The sequence below is a fragment of the Muntiacus reevesi genome, chromosome 2, assembly GCF_963930625.1.
Source record: "Muntiacus reevesi chromosome 2, mMunRee1.1, whole genome shotgun sequence".
Taxonomy (NCBI): domain Eukaryota; kingdom Metazoa; phylum Chordata; class Mammalia; order Artiodactyla; family Cervidae; genus Muntiacus; species Muntiacus reevesi.
This window is the reverse complement of record NC_089250.1, coordinates 259,744,884-259,767,160: the sequence shown is the minus strand read 5'-3', so window position 1 is coordinate 259,767,160 and position 22,277 is coordinate 259,744,884. Positions and strand designations below refer to the sequence as shown.

At 48.5% G+C, this 22,277-nt stretch overlaps 1 protein-coding gene across 4 annotated transcripts in view; it reads right to left on the bottom strand.

Moving 5' to 3' along the window:
• SIPA1L3 (signal induced proliferation associated 1 like 3) overlaps positions 1–22,277 on the bottom strand; it is a 251,556-nt gene that overhangs the window by 223,230 nt on the left and 6,049 nt on the right. The window contains exon 1 of one of the 4 annotated variants that reach the window (XM_065926009.1): positions 11,653–11,947. The exons of the other annotated variants lie outside the window; for them this stretch is intronic. The gene's annotated coding sequence lies outside the window, so the exon portion shown is untranslated. Of the gene's footprint in view, positions 1–11,652; positions 11,948–22,277 lie in introns of those variants that run through there. 4 annotated transcript variants of the gene reach the window in all.

The following is a 22,277-nucleotide window of genomic DNA, read 5'->3' as shown; positions in this document are numbered from 1 at the left end:
GTCTGGCTGAGGCATCACACAGGACACGCCACATAAGTAGTGAGCCCCCTTGACCCATGGAGCACTGGAGGAGGAGATAAGAAGGATCTGATGGTTGGGGAGACTTTCAGCCCCATCAGTTAAGCAGGCTCAGAAGCCTGAAGTCCGGGGCCTACGTACACGTTTTATCTGGTCTGAGTGTCAAGTTACAAAGTCAAGTTACTAATATGTTAGCAACCAGAAAGTCCTTGTTTTCTGCACTGTAATAAACACTGTAATAAAAGGTGTGTCAGGACCCAGGTTAGCAGGAAGGTGGAAGGGACACCGATGTGGACTTGAACCCCTGTCCTGATTTCACACATGTAGGACACTGACATTTGGCTCCTGCTAGGCACAGACTCTGTCAACATCATGAATTAACAGCTGTGGTCAGGCAGCTCAACCAAGGTCAGACTCTGGGATGAGCTACCCGGGTCCCAACCTGGGCCCCGAGGAGCTGGGCGACAAGGATCAAGGGCTTCACCTCCCTGGGCCTCGGTGTCCTCATCTGTGAAAAGGGGACTAAGAGCCTACCAAAGTGATGGTTAAATGAGGGGTAAGTAGGAGCCTCAGTCCATTTTAAAGAGAACCTAGGGGACTTCCCTTGTGGTCCAGTGGTTAAGACTTCACCTTCCAATATAGCAGGGGCAGGTTCGATCCCTGGTCAGGGAGCTAAGATTCTACATGCCTGGCAGTCAAAAAACCAAAACATAAAACAGAAGCAATATTGTAACAAATTCAATAAAGATAAAAAACAAAAACGAGGATTTCCCTGGTGGCACAGTGGATAAGAATCTGCCTGCCAATACAGAAGACATGCACTCAATCCCTGATCCAGGAAGATTCCACAACTAAGCCCGTGCTCCACAACTACTGAGCCCAGGCTCTAGAGATGCAGAGCCACAGTAAAAGACCCCTGTGCTGCAACTACTGACGCCTGTGAGTCCTAGAGCCAGCGAGCCGCAACTACGGAGCTCGCCTGCTGCAAATCCTAAACCTCGTGCGCCTAGGGCCCATGCCCTCCAACAAAAGAAACAACTGCAGTGAAAAGCCTGAGCACCGCAACCAGAGAGTAGCCCCCGTTCTCCACAACAAGAGAAAGCCCTTATCCAGCCACGAAGACCCAGTGCAGCCAAAAATAAGTAAACAATAAATAAATAGGGCAGTGTGTACATGTCAAAAAGCACATTTTTCCAAAATGTTCCACATTAAAAAAAAAAAAAAAACCTTAAAATAAATAAATTAAGGGTACCTGGGACTGTTACAACTGTCACCCAAACCGGCAAAGCCCGAAGCCTCTGGAAAAGCATTCACCCCACTCACCATCCACTCTGACCAATCCCCTGGCACGTCCTGTGGGGCCGTGCGCTTCTCCCTAGCGCCAACGAGACCACTCAAGTTGGCTCCACACTCCTCTGCTCACTCCACCTCCCTCATCGCCCCGCTTCTGCCCCCACCTCTGCCATCTCTGCTTGTCACAGCAGCCAGAGGGAATGAGAGAGCGGACACACCCAGCTCACTCCCACCCCTGCCCTCGCTGCCCCTGCAGCTGGGAGGGCTCTCCCCGGGGTCTTACACAAGACTGTCACCTCCGTACCATCCCAAGCTCAGCTGACGTGTCACCACCCCAGTGAGGCTTTCCCCCAAGCACCCCAGTTATCTGGCCTCCCACAGCCCCCCTCCACCTTCCAGGTGTGTCCGCTCACATTCTGCTTCCATGACTTCAGAGCATTATTCATCCTCACCTGAAAGGATATGATCACTCTGTTTACGACGTTATCACCTGGGTCCTTCAGCATGAACGTAAACTCCCAGAGTGTGGGCCTTCCCAGGCTCTGACCCCGGCACTTGGAACACATGAGGCTCCATAAATATTTGCCAAATGAACAAGTCAGGGGATGAAGGAATTAATGAATTCTGAACCACTCCACATCAAATCTTCTCTCCCCACCCAGTGGGAATAAATGTGTTTGTAATCTCCAGGAGGAAAGAAAACCCTCAGGTATCCAGTGCCTAACTGACCACAAAGCATCCAAGCGATTTCAAGCGTGCTAGTGCCCTAAAGAATTTATGACCCAGACAACAGTGGTTGGGGTCAGAGCTCACCCCTGGCCAGGCTACTAGAAGGGCTGGCCTTTCCAAAGGAGAGGCGTCTTCTATTGTTCTTTTGTCTCAAGAATGGAGTTTCAGATCAGAAGAAATTCAAATGCTCAAAAACCTCTTGCCCCAAGCAGAAAGATTTAATCCCCTGGCACTGAACGAGAACTCTCCAGAGGCTGTTGGTTTGGAAATACATGGCCAGGGCAGGAGAGGACAAAAAAAAAAAAAAAAAGAAAATGTCAACAGGCTAGAGTCAACTCTCCCTGGTTACACTGACAAGCATACAGGGCTCCACCTGGTCAAAGGTAAGGCCCGAGGCAGCCATGCCTACACAATGAGATGACTGTGACCGCTGCTCATCTGTTTGTTCCCAAATCCAAGACGGACGTGGGCAGGAGCCGAGACCAGTAAATATCACAAAACACGTGAACACAAAAACAAAGAAGGCTAGAATCATGGAAGGAAAAGCCAGCTGATTAGACACCAGCCCAGTTGTTCACTACTCATTTCTAATGTAAACAAAAGCTGAAAAGAGTCAGTACACTCGGGACAGCTGAATAATAGATGAGAGAGGTTTCTTCTCTAGAGGAATATTCCAGCTAATAAGTGAAGAGGAGGGTTGAATTACAATGTCACAATTTTTGCAACCCCCAAGTGAAAGCCTGGGTCTAGGCAACAGTCATTTACAGTGGTTAACTCTACAGAACATCACAGAAAGAGACATCAGGTTTTATAGACCCTGATGGATATACAAGGGCTTCCTTGGTGGCTCAGCGGTAAAGAATCCATCTGCCAATGCAGGAGATGCGGGAGACGTGGGTTTGACCCCTGGGTCAGGAAAATCCCTGAGAGGAGGAAATGGCAACCCACTCCAGAAGGCTTGCCTGGGAAATCCCACGGACAGAGAAGCCTGGTGGGCTACAGTACACAGGGTCTCAAAGAGACACGACGTAGTTACTAAACAACAGCAGCAATGGATATACAAACACAGCAACACACAAATATGTGTGTGTGTGTGCACGCATCTCAAATATGAATCTGCTCAAGTCTCAATCCTACTGCTCATTCATAGGAAACACGGGGACAGAAGAGCTCATTAAATACCACCACACGTATGCAATCAGCCAGACACAGAATGTACAAAATCTCAGGACAAATGACATGGCTTCTCTCAACAAATAAATTAAAAGGGGGGAAAAAATACGTGGCGGTAGGGAGAGCCCATAAATGAAACGACACCTAACAAGCATGTGAACCAAATTCAACTATGGACCTTGTCGGGTCTTGACTGGAACAAATCAATTCTACAGAGATATTTATGAGAAGAGCCACTAACTGAACACTAGATGATGACATTCAATTATTGGTAGTTATTTTAATCATGACAGTAATACTGTCATTATGGAAAGAACAATGAATTTAAGGAAAAAGAATCGTTATCTTTCAGAGATCAATATTGAAATATTTAGCTTTAAAATAATCCAGTGGGAGAGGTCAGCAGCAGATATCTATAAAACCAGAGTGGTTAATAAGAGCTGATGGTATTTATTTAGTTATTTGCCTGTGTCAGGTCTTACTTGCCCAGGCTTAGTTGCTGCGAAGCATATGGGATCTCCCAGCCTGAGGATCAAACTGGCATACCCTACATTGCATGGCAGAGTTTAAACCACTAGACCACTGGGGAAGTCCCCCTGGTGCTATTTACTTTTTCAAAAGGTGTCTGGAGGTGAAAAATGTAGGCTGCTCTGAGAAGAAAATCAGTCCTGAATATTCATTGGAAGGACTGATGCTGAAGCTGAAATTCCAACACTTGGGCCCCCTGATGCAAAGAACTGACTCACTGGAAAGACCCTGATGCTGAGAAAGATTGAAGGCAGGAGAAGGGGATGACAGAGGATGAGATGGTTGGATGGCATCACCGACACAATGGACAAGAGTCTGAGCAAGCTCCGAGAGCTGGTGATGGACAGGGAAGCCTGGTGTGCTGCAGTCCACAGGGTCACAAAGAGTCAGACACGACTGAGCAACTGAACTGAGAAGAAAGAAAGATCACTTCCACTATCAAGTGCTAATGATCAAACCACATCTTCTTCCTGCTCGGAACCCTTCTGCGTCTCCATGTCACCCCAGGTAAAGCCAAAAGTCTTCACTGTGGCCCACAAACAGCCCCCCCCCACCCCCTCACCGATCTGCCCCATCACCTCTCTCCTCTCATTTCCCACCACCACCCTCCCTCATCAATCTCAAGCTCTGTGGACCACTCCCCAAAACTCCTCAAACAGGAGGGTAACTGTCTCGCCCCAGGGCCTTTCACTGGCCCTTATTTTGCCCCAAATGCTCTTCCTCCAGAGATCCACATGGCTCCCTCACTTGCCTCCTTCATCTCAGCTTCAAAGTCATCTCATGAAGGAGGCCTTCCCTGACCACTCACTCCATCTAAAACACCACCAGGGATTCCTTGGTGGTCTAGTGGTTAAGAGTGCCTACAAAGCAAGGTGCATGGGTTCAATCCCCGATACGGTAAGATCTTATATGCCTCGAGGCAGCTAAGCCTGCGAACCACAACTACTGAAGCCTTGCTGAGCTCTATTGCTCCACAAGCAGCCACTGCAATGAGAAGCCCCTACGCTGCAACGAAGAGTAGCCTGCACTCACAACTATAGAAAGCCCACGTGCAGCAATGAAAATCCAATGCAGCCAAAAATAAATGAATCCTTAAAAAATAAACAAAATAAAACAGCACCACATGCTACTCACCCTCATCCCATGCCTTCTCCTGCATTTCTTTTCACACCTGTTATCTCTTTCTGATTCACTATAAACTCCTTGTCTGTTTACTATCTACCTTCCCTTTTATAAAAATAAGCTCCGTGAGGGTGGGGACTTCATTTGTTTTGTTCAATACTGGCTTCCCAGAATAGTGCCTGTGCAAAACAGATGCTCATTAAACATCTGTGTAACAAATCAAAGAATCAAAAGGGGCATCATGTAGAGGCGCCATCCTGGTGTCTGGCAACTCCTTTAAGAGCCATTTTTAGGGAACTTTTCAGAACTAGTAAAACTGTTGGCTGCCTAATCCAATATTTAGTCCCCCCTTTTAACTCAGTAATAGAATCTGATTTTTAGCTAAGAACAAGGTCATGTGAAATACATTTTCTAGATTCCCTTATAACTATATATGTGACTAAATTCTGGGCAAGAGTCTGTAAGCAGAACTATAGAGTGAAACTTCCATAAGGCAGAAGTGTCCATCTTCATCCCCTGCTGAGATATAATGGCTGGAGCTTAAGCAGCCATCTTGAACCATGAGGTGACAATAAAAGGATGGTGGAGCACGAAGGCAGAAGGAACCTGGGTTCCTGATTAGAGTGCAGCCCGGGCCTCCTTATCACTGGACTCCTTTATGTGAGAGAGAAATAAACTTCTACCTTGTTTAAGCCATTGTCAGTTTGTTTTATAAGCAGTTTTCTATTACCTACAGTTGAACCTAATCCTGCTACACCTGGGATCACAAAGCAATGGTACAGTGGGTGGAACAGGTATAGTCATATATCCACGCAAGCATATAAAAACGCCCATAATTTGAGAAGTGTTCCAGGGAGAATCATTGTGAGCTGGAGAACACAAAGAGGCATCATGGAGTTGGGGAGAGAGTGGACAGAGGAGACAACAAAGGAAACAGGGACAAGAGAATCATAAATGTTTCGTTAGGTCTGGCTGCAGCCTCAAGATGAGTAACCAGACTATATAAAGAATGACTACAAATCAATAAGAAAAAGAAGCAAAGAGGATGAATAGGCTATATCCAAAAGAAGAAACATAAATGAAAAGAATGTCTTACTAGTCCTCAGGGGAATACAAATTAAAACCATGAGATTTCATCTCACATCAGACTGGCAAAAATAAAAAAAGCTTTATAAAACCAAGTGTGACAGGATATAGAACAACAGGAACTCTTACACATCGTTGGTGAGAATTTGAGAACAGTTTGATGATATTTGGCAAAATTAAAGATGCTCACATCCTATGGCCACCAATCTTGTGCCCATTACATACCTCAAAGAAATTCTTGTTCAGGCACCTTAAGAAATGTGTTTAATAACATTCACAGTAGCCCAAGAATAGCAAAAACAAATCTGGAAACTAATGATATATGCATTGCCACAGAAATGACTAAAACAAACAGAAGGTATCTTTGGCCAGTGGAATATTATACAGCAGTAAAAAATGAAATACCACTATACCAAATGGTCTGGATTAATCACAATATTAAAAGAAAAATACAAGCCCCGGAAGACTATGTATAGTTTGATATCGCTGTAGATGTTCAAAAATAACTATTTCAAAGCAAATAACTTTAAACAAAAAATTCAAGATGGTGGCCACAGCTGAGAGCAGCCTGGGATCTGAATGGGAAATACCACAGTTTCATATAAGTTACTGGTAGGTAATGTTCTAGTTCTTGGGCATAGAGTAGGCTAATGGCCATTCATTGTAATAAACATTTTGTACAGACCAAAAACACCAGTGCATCATGCAGCACGGATTATGATTAACCCAATTGTGTGTGTCCAAAGGTCACCTTTAAAAATCGAAATGCATATAGAAAGAGGTGAAAAAGAACATACACCAAGTTACTGACAGATAAGACCAATAAGGCACGAAGTAGGAGGGGAGGGATGGAGTAGTAAGTGGTTTCTGTCACTTACACACTCATTTCAACAAGAAACGCTGGGTTAATCATAAACAAACTAGAGCAGGATAGCACAGTGGTTCAGTGCACGGACTCTGGAGGCCGACCACCAGAGAGGGACGGCATGTCGACTCTACTACTCCTTAGCCATAAGCCTCTGCAGGTTATTTCATTTCTCTGTACCTGAAAAGGTACATGATACCAGTGCCTACTTCATAGGGCCATGAGGTAACATGAGCTGGTTCTTTAGTTCTTCTTCACAAATTAAACCCTTAATGAGACTGGCTATTTCTATGATCATTAGTCTAACTCCAAACATCTACACGGGAGACCAAAGCTAAACAATTATCTGGTCCAGGCCACCAGATGATCCTGGTCAGTGTAAGCCCCAAATGTACCCACTTCTCCAATCTTTGTAGCCTCTGTAAGATCAATGTCAAAAAAAAAAAAAAGACGATGACCAATGTCTTGCCCACTCCATGTACCCACTACAAAGGGTTGATAAATAAACTCTCGCTGCCTCAGTTTACCCACCACATCTTTAGCTGTCTGAACAGACCACTCGTAGATGCCTACCCAGCATGTCCTTTCTCCTCACAGCTTCCTTACTGACCCTCTGTCTAAAGCGGCAATAAGCACTGCTTCTGAGACTTCCTTTCGTCAAAGGGTGACCTTGTCACAAGGTTCTAACCAAAGAGAAGCAGAAGTCTGCTATGGATTTCAGGGAAGACTTTGGCTTCCTGACAAGGTGCTATTTCTTTATCTTAGAGCTTTGCTTCTTTCTGCCTGTAACAAGGATGTGAGACTGGAGATAGGGCAGCCTTGTTGTCACCATGAGGCTAAGGGCAGCAATGCAGATAAACAAGAGACTGGGGCGCTGCAAACAGCAACACCACCTGGCCCTCATGACCTCTGCACTTTTTTTTTTTCTTGTTTTACAAACCCTTGCGACGAGGGCTGACTTTAAATAGATCGCAGCGAGGGAGCTGCTCTGCTACCTACGAAACCCTGACCCAGAAGCAGGTCGTCTACGAATGGTTTAGCACCAGGTTCCCCACGAACATGTGGTGCGTGACAGGTGAGGGGGTGGCTGCCTTTCCGGCCGCGCCCCGTGTCCCGGGATGAAGGGCTCTCCGCACCCGACCCCGGTCCCAACGTGCCCCGGAGGGACGTGGGCAAGACCTCTGCACTTTTCCTTCTGGGAGAAAATGAAGGCTGTGGTGGTCTCCAAAGATGGCCCCTCAATAGGCCACACCTTCCAGAACTCAAGTCTTCTGTCTGCCTTCCGACATGAAATCTGGGCTGCCACTGGGCCAGTTCTAGACCTATGCCTTGACTTAGGAAGCTCTGGGCTGCCATGTTCTAAGTCCAGCTACTGGCTGGCAAGACCCATGCAGAAGGAGAGGTTCTCAGACTACAGAGAGGGGGCCAGGCGTCTCCAAGGTGCCGTGTGAGGTGTTGTTGTTGCTGAGTAGCTCAGTTGTGTCTGACTCTTTGCAACCTCATGGACTGTAGCCTGTCAGGCTTCTCTGTCCATAGGATTTCCCAGGCAAGAATACTCGAGTGGGTTGCTATTGCCTTCTTCAGGGGATCTTTCCGACCCAGGGATCAAACCAGTGTTTCCTGCATTGCACGGGGCGTCTTTACTGCTGAAACACCAGAGAAGCCTTTGTGAGTACAACCATCTTAAGCCCCATCCGTCTTCTGACTCTAGCCACATAAGAGATCCCAATTAAACCTAGCAGAAGAGCCATCCAGATGAGCCTCAGTCAATCAGAGATTGATAAGAAATAATAAACTTCCATCCCCTTAAGGCATAAGTTCTGGGATGGCTGGTTATGTAGCAGAGAACTGAAACAGGCCTCTAAAGGGATACACCACTGCACAAGTTTCAGGAAGCCAAATATATTCCCTTACTAAAGTACCACCTTAAAAGGAAATTTGCCAATAGATCACAACTCTAGTAAGATCTCTTGCATGTTCTGATTTCCAACAAAGATCATTAATAAAAAAAAATAAGAACTTTCTCTGTCTCTTATTTGGTGATAATTACTCATTAAGCACAAATAATCTGTATAGAGGATGAGGAATCTATTAATCATTTTTATAAGTAAAAGGCATTTAAAGTAGATGGCTCAACATTGTGCTGGACCGGGTGAGAACCCTCCAAAAATACATCTCCTATCTGGGCAAGATGCCTCATTAAACTAATGGTACTTCCTATTCATTCTCAAAGGTTTAGAGCTTAACAAGGTGGGATGTCTGCAATCTAATTTTAAAAAGCTATCAGTAAAAATTTAAAAAATAATTTAAAAAAGCTATAAGTAAAAATAATACGGATGAGAAAAAACAAACAAACAACTAGAAACAAAAGGAATGCACAACAGTAATAGCCAGGCCAAATAAACTGTGGTACACCCATCCCTCCATGTGTTACACAGACATTAACAAGAGCAAATTTGAGCATAACCTGAGGACTTGGGCCTCCATTTCCACACAGTACTGCCATGTAAGAAAAGCAACCTGCAGGAAAATGAGGGCATTATCATCCCTTATAGGTAATATTTCCCCCTATAGGATTATATAACCATGGAGAAACATGTGGAAAGATACATACAGTGCTTGATTATTCCCATGGGTGAAGGACTGTGGGAGGATGCTGGCATGGGGATGCAGTAGAGAGGAACCCCCCAAAAAGGGACTGGAAACATTTTTAAATGAGTTGAAAAAAATTCGTAAAAATAATTATCCCCATTAAGTGAGTGCTCTCAATCCACTAGACACAGTGCTAACTAGGTCATTCCATCACACTTTAAACTGCTCACTTAATGCAGGTGCTATTAATTATTCCCATTTTCCAGATAGGGAAACTGAGGCCCAGAGAAGCTAAGTGCTGTGGCTGAGAGCTTGGGCAGTGCTGGGAGCACTATTATGCAAGAGGGTCAACTCCAAAACCCACTGCACCTGAGCTGAGAGGACAGTTAGAGGTTACGGGAGCAGCAACTCTGACACTTCACACATTCTTAAAATAGCGGTAGGCCCCTAGGTGTGAGGATGTGTGTGAAGGCCACGCACACCTCAGGCCCTCCATGCTGTTTGGAGAAACCCAAGAGGGCCACTGACCTCACTCCTCGGATATTTTTACAGAATCAATTGCTGACACCTGGAGCCAGGAGACAGATGTGGAAGTGTCAGCTCTTACATGGTCAGACTCGTGGAGCTCACCATTTAATTAAAGCCTGTTCAGCCCCAGAACAAGAATGATTGCCTGTTAAACCCGGGGAGGCCGATAAACTCTGCCTGGCCAGTTCATTCTTATTTCCAAGGTATTCTCTGACCCACTACTTCTGCAGGAACACTCAAGAGGGCCTGATGATAGCGTCAGCTTTCCATATATATGCGAAGGGGGAGGGGGGGGTATGTGTGTGTGGGGCGGGTGTGCGGTGTCTTCAACAAAGCCTTCCTCACCTGAGCTAAACTGCACACATCCTCTGTGCTCATGAGGAGCAAGGCCAGGGTCAAGGCCATCTGTTCCATGCCACACACACCCATGGTATTGTCAGGGCCCAGGCGACACAGGCTGGAGGCGCTGACGGACAGGAAGCTAGAGGGCTGGGTGCTGCGGGGAGGCCCGAGGACCCTGGGTGACCAAGGAGAGGGAGTGCGCACACCACCGCCCCACCCTCAGCTGCAGCTCTGAGGATATGCTGACTTTCTCCTCAAAACCCAGATAGGAACAGCCACCCTTCCTCAGCCACGATCCCAAATCCACTCATAAAACAGTATATCGCACACCTACCACATGCCAGGGATGGTTCCACGAAAAGAGGCAGTGTGCTTTCCTGGGGCCTACGGTAGGGGAGGAGACTTCCCTGGCGACGCAGGGATAGAGTCTGCCTGCCAATGCAGGGGAAAACCGGGTTCGATCCCTGGGTCAGCAAGACTATCTGGAGGAGGAAATGGCAGCCCACTCCAGTATTCGTGCCTGGGAAATCCCAAGGACAGAGGAGCCTGGGGCTACAGTCCACAGGGTCGCAAAGAGTCAGACACGACTTAGTGACTAAACAACAACAACGGGAGGGGAGGTGGGAGAATAAACACATCAGTGGTCATGCTATGAGGAAAACGAATGCAGAGTAAACGGCGAGAGTGTGATGGAGAAGGTGCTACTTAGGGAGGAGAGGGGCCTCACTGAGAAGGTGACATGTGAGCAGAGTCCCAAAGGGGGTGGGAGCTTCGGGGATACTGGGGAAATGCTACAGGCAGAGGGAACAGTCAGGGCAAAAGCCCTGAGGGAGGGGGGGCCGGAGGCAGCTAGCAGCAGCTGAGAAGTCAGAGATAAGGTCAGACAGGGCATCAGTGGGGCTAGGGGTTGGGGTGGGAGTAGGGCTAGCTGACCCTGACCACCGCTCTGTGCCCAAGCTGTGAGCGCCCAGGCTGTGAGCAATGCTTCACTGGGAAGGTGAGTGGGTACTGCTCCTACTTACCACTTCATCAGATGAGGAAACTGAGCCTCAGAGAGGGAAAGGAACTCACCTGAGACCACACAGCTCATCCGGACCAGGCTAGGATACCCCACTAGTACAGAAGCTGGCATCCCCCAGGGAGTTCAGCTTTCACCCATGCCTTCTGCGGGAGAAATCTCCTCCATTTCCTTCTCATTCCCTCAACACTCCGCCCACCCTTTCTTCACAGTTAGCAGCAGACAGGTAAACATTTCATGGGAGAGGAGAGGAGGGGGGGAAAAAAAAAGAAAGCCACCAGTCTCATGCCCGAAAAGAAGGAAACACACTATTCACTTTCTCTGCAAGCCGCTACCAAACTTAACCGACACCGCTCACCTGAAAGACGTCCGGAGCCCGGCCGGGATCACCAAGGCGGCAGGTGAACCGGGGGGGAGCTCCAGGCTCTCGAGCCCCGTCCTGGGTCCGGTCCGGGCCAAGGCCACCTGCCTGCCCGCGCTCGCGGCCGCCCTCGCCCCGCGGTGGGTGGTGCCTCCCCCGCCCGCGGTGGGTGTCTGGAATGCGGAAGCGGGAACCTGCCGTGCCAGCTCCTCACAGCGACTTACTCAACAACAGCCGCAGCAACGACCCGCCGGCCACCGGAGTTCCCCCGACAGCAGGCCGGGTCTCGGCGAACAGGCGCGCGTCCCCAGGGCGGGCTGTTCTGCCAGAGGTCCCTTCGGGGGAGGGAAATAGAAGGACTCCTTACTCATCAGACACGTGGTCTGAGGAGCCTGAATGGGCTTGAGTGAAAGTTCAAGGTAACAAAGGCGGCTGGCCGGTGACCTCGGATCCAGGAACGCGCCACCTGTTCGCTGACCGATCCAGGGCTGGATCGGCGCCCACGGCCTCCCCTGCCCGCTTCATTCATAACCGCACGATCCAAAGATGGGCTCCTTTTGGCCGGGCGGACGGCGAGCGGGCTCGCAGAAGCAGCGCGGCTTAATGATTAAACGCGGCCACCGGACCCCTCGGGCCAGCCCAACAATAACAGCCCCAGAACGCCCCCTCCTCGCTCTGCACTCCACGGGATGTGAATTATCGCCCCCTCCCCCAGCCTTCACAGCCGTCCTCTCTAAGTAAGCATGATTAGCATTCCTACTTTACATATGAGAAAATTCAAGAACAGAGACGTCACAGGAGAAAGGTCACACAGCAAGAAAGTGGCTGCGCAGAGTTAAGCCAAGCAGAGCAACTCTTGGGTTTCCAGTTGTTAACCTCGGCACTGGAGCGCCTCAAGAGGAAAGACAGGTGCCCCATCCTCAACTGGGCTTCAGGTTCCTCACTGGTAAAATGGGTGAGTGTGAAGAGTCAGTGAGGGCTTACAGAGAGCATTTAGCCCTAATGCACAAAACGCTCAATAACCACCAGCTGCAGTCATCACATGCTGCCCCCAGATTCAATCAGGTTCAAAACAGGAGGTTATTACAGTCACCGAGTTTAAACTCTGGGCAACTGAAGGGAAAACAAAAGAAGGATGATTTACTGCCCTTGTTTTCATCCACAAAAGAAATATATAACCCACCTACTCAGGACACAGTGGTTTCAACAAAAAACACACAGACCCTGCCCTCAAGGAGCTTATTTATTTGTTTAGTTGCTAAGTCAAGTCTGACTCTGCAATTCCACGGACTTCAGTCCACCAGGCTCCTTGGTCTGTGGGATTTTTCCAGGCAAGAATACTGGGGTGGGTTGCCATTTCCTTCTCCAGGGGATCTTCCCAACCCAGGGATTGAACCCCCATCTCCTGTGTCTCCTGCATTGGCAGGTAGATTCTTTACCACTGAGCCACCAAGGAAGTCACATCCCCTGTGAATAAACTGGCACAAATATTCAAAGAACAGCAGATACAGCGGATATACTGAGTGCTCACTGGGGGCCAGGGGCTGCAGTACTCAAAATGCTTTGTGTGCTTGAATGCAATGCTCCCATCAGCCCCAGAGGGAAGGTGGCAAGGCACAGACCTTGTAAGAATGACACAGCCTGAGGACAGGACATAAACTGATTAGAACCAAATAGGTCCAAGATGGTGGACAAGTCAACTTCCACTAGACCCTGAGCCTCAGTATATACTCACTGTAACACATAGACATAAGATAAATGACACACAGGTGCCGTGACAGTTTTGAGGCCAATCATCAAAGACCACAAACTGGGCGGTGGCCCAATTCCTGGAAATCTCGACCCCTTCCCCAAAATAGTTGGAATAATCCCCCCACCCATAAGCCTATGAAATGACTCAGCCTATAAAAACTAACCATACCATATTTCAAGGACACTCTCCCCTTCTGAGATGGCCCACACTCTGTCTGTGGAGTGTGTTTCTCTCTAAATAAATCAACTTCTTAGCCATCACTTTGTCTTTCACTGAATTCTTTCTGCAAGAAGACATCAAGAACCTGAGCTTCATTAAGTCCTAAGACCAGGTGTGGGATCTCAGTTAAAAGACCGTGGATTCAAGTCACCATCTGGATTTTGGCTGGGTTCAAGTCTGGGCTCACTGATTCAAATCTCAATCTGAGTTACACGGTTTCATTACCACCTTAAAGATATGGAAACCAAGGTACTGCAAGGCTAGTGGCTTGCCCGAGGTCACATGGGAGCCCGAGATGGATCCAGGACTTGTGCCCAAGTGGTGTGGCTCCACAGCCCGCACTTCATTCCTCAGTCCCTTGGCAGATCTACAGGGCAACAGCTTTATGCTGGGTCCATAAGCAGCAGCAACAGGCACCCACAGGAAATGTCAGTCTGCAAAATGAATGGTCACTTTCATGGGTTGTTGGGAGGAAAGGGTGGGATTATTAAATGATAGCTATTCAATTAATTGTTGTTGTTTAGTCCCTAAGTCATATCCGACTCTTTTGTGATCCCATAGACTGTAGCCCACCAGGCTCCTCTGTCCATGGGATTTTCCAGACTGGAAAATTTTTCCATACTGGAGTGGGTTGCCGTTTCCTTCTAGAGGGGATCTTCCTGACCCTGGGATTGAACCCATGTCTCCTGCATTGTGGGCAGATTCTTTACCCCTGAAACACCAGAGAAGCCCTATTCAATTAGTAAGTCAAATTAAATATGTTAACAGCAGGGGCCACATTATTGAGCACTTACCATGAGCTGGCTCCTGGGGGTCAGCACTTGACCTGCATCCTCTCCTTTCATCCTCACAACCACCCTAGAAGGTAGTCCTCAAAGGGGGAAACTGAGCCTCTGCAAGGAGCACCTTGAACAGGAAAAGTGGTCAGAAGCAGAGAGAAGAGCCGCAAGTGTTGCTGAGCAGAGTGAGTGCGCTCACGGACCACCAACACCGCCCCTCAGACTGCTGCCTCATCACCTAGCTTGGGTTTCCCTGAGTGTTCAGATGAAATACTTGGTTTCCCGAAAGGACTGAGAGCTCCTATGATACAGGGACTCTGTGCACACATTCTTTTTTTTTTTTTTTTTTATTGTATGTGCACACATTCTTAAAGGTGGAAATGATTAGAGAACTAAAAAGCCATGTCCTGATTCAGGTAATTACAAAAGGAAGTTGGTAAGGACAGTGACACAAAAGTGGATAGGTACTAGGCATTCACCTTGTTTCCCTAACTTCTGTAGCAGATCCACTGTCTGCCCACCCAGTATCCACCCCCTCTCCCAGTCTGTTCCTAAACAGCACTAGGGTTTACTCCTGCAGCCGCACCGCATAGTCCTGTGCTTCAGGTGAAGAGGCTTCTAGCCCCGCCCTGACAGTAAATCCTGATGGGCTCTTGCCTGTGATTTGCCCAGGCGTGGTCAGGTATCACAATGCTGGCCAATGAGATATGAGGGGAATCTGGGAGGCGGGGCTTTTAGGAAGAGTTTCCACACTCCTAAGAATGCTCTGGATATAGCCTCCAGAGGCTGGATATTCCTGCTGCTGCATATCGCCTCATCAGGGAATGATGACTGGAGCTGTGACAGTCATCCTGTGGCCATGAGGGGAGCCTGAGGACACAGGAGACACACCAAGCATAGTGGAGAAGGCTGGTCTCCTCACAGGCTTAATTATCCTACCCTGGTGCTGCCTATCTGCAGGCTTCTCTGTTACAGATCATCAATCTCCTGATTTGGGGCCAATTTCACTTGAACTTCCTGTTATAGTAGGTCAGTGGTTCTCAAAAATGTGCTCCCAGGCCCAGGAGCAGCAGTATCACCCGGGGACTTGTTAGAAATGTATATTCTCAAGCCAGACCTACTGAATCGGAACCTCTGGGTGGGGCCCAGCAACTTGTGTTTTAAGCAGCCTCTGGGGGACGCCGGTGCCTGCTCGGGTTTGAGAACCATTGCAGAAGCACAGTGATTAAGAGTTCAGAATGTGGCCTCTGGAGCCGGGCTGCCAGGATCCAAATCATGTCCCCACCATTTTCTAGCTGTTGGGCAAGATATTTAAATTTAGTTGGCTTCATCTGCAAAACAGGAATAATAAGGGTACTTACAGGGTTGTTGGGAGGTTTAAATGAGTCGTTTTATGGGAAGCACTGAGCACAGTGCCTAGCATCTAGTAGACACTGAATAAATTATCTATTTGCTGGCATGTCCCTGATGGCCCAAGGGTTGACTCTGCACTTCCACTGCAGGGAGTGCAGGTTCGATCCCTAGTCAGGGAAGTTCCACACACCATGTGGTACGCCTCCCCCCCCCCAACAAAAAAAAATTTGCTGCTGCTGTTGCTCTTACTATTGTTGGCAGCCAAAGGCAAACCAACTGAAACAATTTTCTGGCTGAACTCCCCCAAAGAAAGATCCGGCCCAGGGCCCTGGGGATTAGGATGTGTGACTCTCTGGAGGGGACACACCAGAGGAGAGGGAAGGCCTTCCCAAGTCCAGACCATCGCTCCTCAGCCCTCCCCCCACAGCCTGAGCCTACACAGTCCCAGTACCTCCTCCTGAATACTCTGGGCTCGTTCCCTGCCACCTACTCTGCCCAGTTACTGATCCAGTCCCGCCATGTGAGTCATGCCAAACACCTGGCAAGAGTCCAGGGTGCCCTTCCCTCTGGAAGTTATCTGTGATTTCAAAACTGGTGGCACCAAGATGCAGAAAGCCAAAGAATGACTAATGCCACCCCCAGGTACCATCCTAGGAGGAAGAGGCAGCTTCTCGTCAGGCCTAACAGCAAGACGGGTATGGGGCTATGGGTGAGCAGGGGGTTTACACACACTGGTGTCATGGACACTGTTGGGCCAGTTAATGAGAGAGATGTGCGGGTGCAGAAAGGGGGTCCCGACCTCTGACCACCAACCCCTGAGGCAAGAAAGTGTTCATCGTGTCCCACTCTTTGCAACCCCATGGACTGTAGTCCACCAGGCTCCTCTGTCCATGGGATTCTCCAGGCAAGAATACTGGAGTGGGGAGCCACTCCTTTCTCCAGGGGATCTTCCCAACCCAGGGATAGAACCTGGGTCTCCCACATTGCAGGTATTTTCTTTACTGTCTGAGCCACCAGGAAAGCCCCAAAGAAAGGATGGGTCAAGCTCCTTGGGCCCTGGAAAGGAAGCTCTGAGGCTGAACCTCCCAAAACTGTCAACATTCAACCATTCTTTTTGACCCACAAAAAAAGGCAATTTCATATGGTTCGATCAAATGTAGGCCAGGAAATGACTCAAATAATGCAGTGCCAAGGCACTGGTCACCAACAAGAACCAGCGATGGTGATGGCCTCTGGAGAAGGGAACTGGGTGCTTTATTTTTGTTCCTTTGGTTCCTTGCATGTGTGGCCACTAATCAAAACTTAATGAAACGTTTAAAATCATTTATTTATGTATTTACTTGGCTGTGTCAGGTCTTAGTTGCAGCATGCAGGATCTTAGTTCCCTGACCAGGGATTGAACCTGCATCCCCTGAATTGCAAGGTGGATTTTTAAACCCCTGGACCACCAGGGAAGTCCCTTAATGAAATTTAATAACTCAACACACCCTGCAATATGGTCCCATCTCAGAGAAAAGACGAGGCCACACTAGATGCCAAGAGATCTGCGAACTCCTGCACCCTCGTGCCCTCCCATCCACTCCCCCTTCCACTCTGCTGCAGCCGCTGTCGCAGGGCCTTTGCACTGGCTGCTCCCTCTGCCAAGAAACCCCCACTGCTCACACTGCCTCGCCTCCTTCAGGCCTGATCTCAAGTCACTCCCAGGCAGACCATCCCTTGGCACCCTGTCTAAACCGTCAACATCCTCCACCCTAATATCTCACATCCCCTTTCTTAACCTCTTCCACTTAGAACTTATTACCATCAAACACAGTATGCGTGCGTGCTAAGTCACTTCAGTTGTGTCCAACTCTTTGCGACCCTATGGACTGTAGCCCACCAGACTCCTCTGTCCATGGGATTCTCCAGGCATGAATCCTGGAGTGGCTGTCATGCCCTCCTCCAGTGGATCTTCCTGACCTAGGGATCCAACTCAGGTCTCTTACGTCTCCGGCACTGGCAGGCAGTCTTTACCACTAGTGCCCCTGGGAAGCGCCCTAACGAAGTATACGTCTTATTTATCTGTTGACTGTTTGAATCCCCGGCTTGAATGAGAGCCCTAGATGGGGAGAACCCTTGTCTGCCTTGCTGACTGCTATAAACCTAGTACCTGGAAGAGCATTCAGCTGGATGAATATCTGTTGAATGAGTAAGTGTAAGAATCATAATCGGGGGACTTCCCTGGTGGCCCAGTGGCTCAAACCCTGTGCTTCCAATGCAAGGGGCCCAGGTTCAATCCCGAGCCAGGGAACTAGTTTGCATGCCGCAACAAAGATCAAAGATCTCATGTGCCACAACCAAGACCTGGCGCAGCCAAATAAATACATGAATATTAAAAAAAAAAAAAATCAGTATCAGTGTTTGGCGTCTGCCACCTTCAGATTCAACACATATAGGTCTACACTGGGAAACCGGGAAAAAGCAGGCTGCCTAAACTGATGACAGGGATCCTAATGTGCTCTCTCTGTGCTAGACGTGCTTCAGAGCCTGCAAAGGAACACGAAAGAGCAGAACTGTTGTGGGGGGAGAGGTGGCAACGCCCGCAGGAGGTGGGGGTGGTGGGGGGTTCCAGGCCCTGGCCTGCCTTCCTCCCTGCAAACCAAGAGCGTGATAACAGAGAAAGAGCCCATCACCAGAACCAATGGCGCCGACCACGAGCAAGGCCAGACCCGAGTTCCTCTTCACATCACACATCTCTACCCCTCCCTGGCAAGCAAACCACAAGCAGAAACCCCCAAACGCGAGGGTGCCCGTTTTTCCTGCCACACGGATTTCTGCCCCTTGCTGACTCACTGTTCAGTTAGAGACCCCCAAAGAACAAATGCAACAGAAGCCTCTCTGCTTGATTTGAAGGGGCGGGCGGGGGGAGGGGAGGTGTTGCGCATGTTTGTTCTAAAGGAGTTTTATCTGCTGGCTTGATGAGAAATATCATCAGGTCCGTGGCACCATCACATGCTGCATCTTGTAGCTTTGTCAAAAGTCAGGACTGAAAGGGGGCACTTTCCCTGCCTCCCGCAGCAGCGCTGGAGGCAAAACCAAATGCTGGATTGTGGTTCCGTGCAGGGTGGGGGTGGGGGGGGGGGCTGAGGCTGACAGAGACACATCAGAGGAAGGATCTGTGCATGTCTGTCCTGAGGGGAGGACGGGGTTAGGATCTGAGGCCTCCTGCTGGAACTCGTCTTTGGAAAAAATGTGGGAGGGGCCCCACGCTCAGATGCTGGAGAGAACCAGACCTGGGGAAGAGGGACCTCTGTGAGCTGACTCAGAGAACCAGTGCCATGGTGCTCAGAGCAGTTGGGGGAGCATGTGGCCAACGGAGCCAAAGATTGACTCGTAGGATGAAAAGAGAAAAAAAAAATGCCACCTTTGCATTATATAAGTGGACTGGGCAGAGGCAGGGAATCCCTCCACACTACACTCTGGTTTGAAACACACAAATGCTGAGTGACATTTGTTATATTTGCTTCTAACTTTTTGTGGTAAGATGTTTGTGGTGCAAACACACAATGGTGAAAAGCAGAGCATAAGAACGCCCCTCCAGCCAGCTTCAACAGCATTGCCTCCTGGCCAGTCTCACTTCATCTCTTTCCTCACCCACACACTTGGCCCCCTCGCCTCCCTGCCCATTCGTATTAATCTGAAGCAAATCTCAGATATCTTAACAGTTAATGGGGATTTCAGACTGGAACTCTTCAAAATAAGGACCTTTTCTTAAGCAGAACCACAGTATCATTATCACACCTTCAAAAATTAACAAGAATTCCTTAATAATGTCAAACATCCAGTGCATTTTTGTTATTTTTGGTTGATTTTTTAAAAATATGTATTTGTACTTATTTATTTGACTCCCCAGGTCTTATTGTGGCATGTGGGATCTAGTTTCCTGACTAGGGATCGAACCCGGGCCCCCTGCATTGGGAGCACAGAGTCTTAGCCACAGGACCACCAGGCAGAACTCCCTCAAGTCCACAGTCAGAGAAAAACCTCACGCCCAGAGTGATGGTCAAGTCTCCAGACTCAAAGGGGCCTGGGACCAGCTGCAGGACTACCCCAGACCACTTCAGAGACCACGTGTGGAGTGCGGAGACTGCAATTCGTCAGTGTGGCCCTGCTGCCCGACCCCATTCGGCCACCTGCCGCCACAGACAGACTGCAGACAGGGCATTTAAGAGCCTGGACCTAGGGACTTCCCTGGTAGACCAGTGGCTAAGAATCCGCCTGCCAATGCAGGGGACACAGGCTCAACCCCTGGTCCAGGAAGATACCCCATGCCACAGAGCAACTAGGACCCATGAGCCTTGTGGCCTGCGCCCCACAGCAAGAGAAGCCACCACACCGCCAGTACCTCCTAGTTGCCGCAACTAGAGAAAGCCCGCATGCAGCAACGAAGACTCAGTGCAGACAAAAACAAAAACAGATAAATGAAACTTAAAAAAAAAAAAAGAAGAGCCTGGACTTGACTGGCTTGGGTTTGAATCCTGACTTTGATACTCACCAACTTTGTGATTTGCACTTCTCAGGACCTGAGTCTATTTACCTAAGAAATGTGAATGATAAGAATACCTACACCATGGAGTTGTGAGGATTAAATGAGATATCACATGAAAAGCACCCAGAGCAGAGACTTGTACAAGGGCAATACTCACACACTGGGTAAACTCGGCTGTCGCTGAGCTCACAGGAAAAGGCCACGAAGATCCCTCAGGAGGCCACAGTCAAGAGGGACAGAGAGAGGAGGCAGATGAAAGAGAAAAGAGGCTTCAGGAACTTCCTTCATGGTCCAGTGGTTAAGAATCTGCCTTGCAGTGCAGGAAATGAGGGTTCGATCCCCAGTTGCGGAACTAAGATCCCACCTGCTGTGGGGCAACTAAGCCCACATTCCACAACGAAGGAGGACCACCTCATGTCGCAACTAAGATCCAACACAGCCAAATACATAAATAAATAAATATTAAAAAGAAAAGAGGCTTCATGCCCACATAAGCTACTTAGAATGGACTTTCAATAGGCTGCATCCTTTTCTCATTTCCTTCACTCATCCTGCCCACTGTCCTCAGTCCCCAAACACCCTTCCCCTTCCTGGGAAGTAAAGATCCATTCCCACCAAACCTGGGGCTCAATGTAAGGAGGGGGTCAGCCAACCTCTCAGGTCTAAAACAGCACTATAGCACCAAAAGAAACTCGAGGACTGAGGCTGATGAACACTGGAAGTCTGTTTGGTGTGATGAGTCCTTCCTATGGTATTTCTATGGCTAGGAGCTCAGACCCCACCCTCCCTCAAACACTAACACAACACAGACACAGCAGAGACTTAAGAGTGTGGTCTCTGTACCTGAGTTCAAATTCTGCCCTCATCACCTGCTAACTGTGAGCAAGCGGCCTCTTGCTGCCAGGCCTCAGCTTCTTCATCTGTTTAGTGGGGATGATCAGAGTCCCGGCCACCTCAGAACACAGGCCACATGAGCCAAGCAGAACACCAGGCCCAGAAGGCGCCTTTGAAGGACGACAGCTGTGAGTTTAGCGAGGCCTGCCTCTGATCAGCATGCTTTTCACCACTCATCTGCCCTCATTCATCTTCGACCCATCACTGTGAATCTTGACCCACACTTGAGGCTCACACCTGAGGCCCACTCTGTCCAATACATGTGGCTGCTGAAACGCGGTTGGTGCAAATGGAGATGGCTGAAGGAGTCGATTTCACACGTTTCTTTGAAGGAAGTGTGAGAAAAAAAGGATGTAATATATCTCAATAATTTTATACTGGTTACATGTTGAAATGGTATGCTTTGGACTAAATAAAATTTATTATTAAAGTCCATTTCCTATTTCTGTTTACTCTTTAAAAAGTGATCCCCATAAGAGCTTCAGTTACGTTTTTGGCCCACACTGGTGGCTCGAGTTATACTTCTAATGGACAGTACTGGTGCAAACCCTGGAGAACCAGAGTCTTCTTATGTTGACTTCATACTGTCAGTGTCTAACATATGGTGCCTGGCACACAGGCTGGGCAGAAAAACATGCTTCATAGATGGCTGGATCAAAGATGCTCTCCACACTTTTCCTGGTCTTAAAAGCAACCACCACCATCTTCACATCTAATCAGGCCTGCCCTTCATTCAAAATATTGAACAACTCTTAAGGTCCAAGCTACACCAGATCAAAATGGACACGGTCATGGTGGCTGGAACAGGATCCTGGAGCCCCTACTGGGGCCAGGCATCAGTACTTTAATAACTGGACGGTATTTTAAAACTTTAACAATCCATAATACTAGTTCAGTGCTTAGAGACACTCTTTCTCCAGCTGATCCAAGTCCTCTTGCAAAGCTCACCCTTTGCAAGCTCAATGGGACACCTCCTTGTTCACGCTCCTTCAACACCACACCTCATTTCTTACTAACTTGTGTCTGGTGTGGCGGCCACACCGCCAATCTTGTTTTATTTGAGGACATGCTCTGCTGAAAAGCCTTTAGTTTTGAA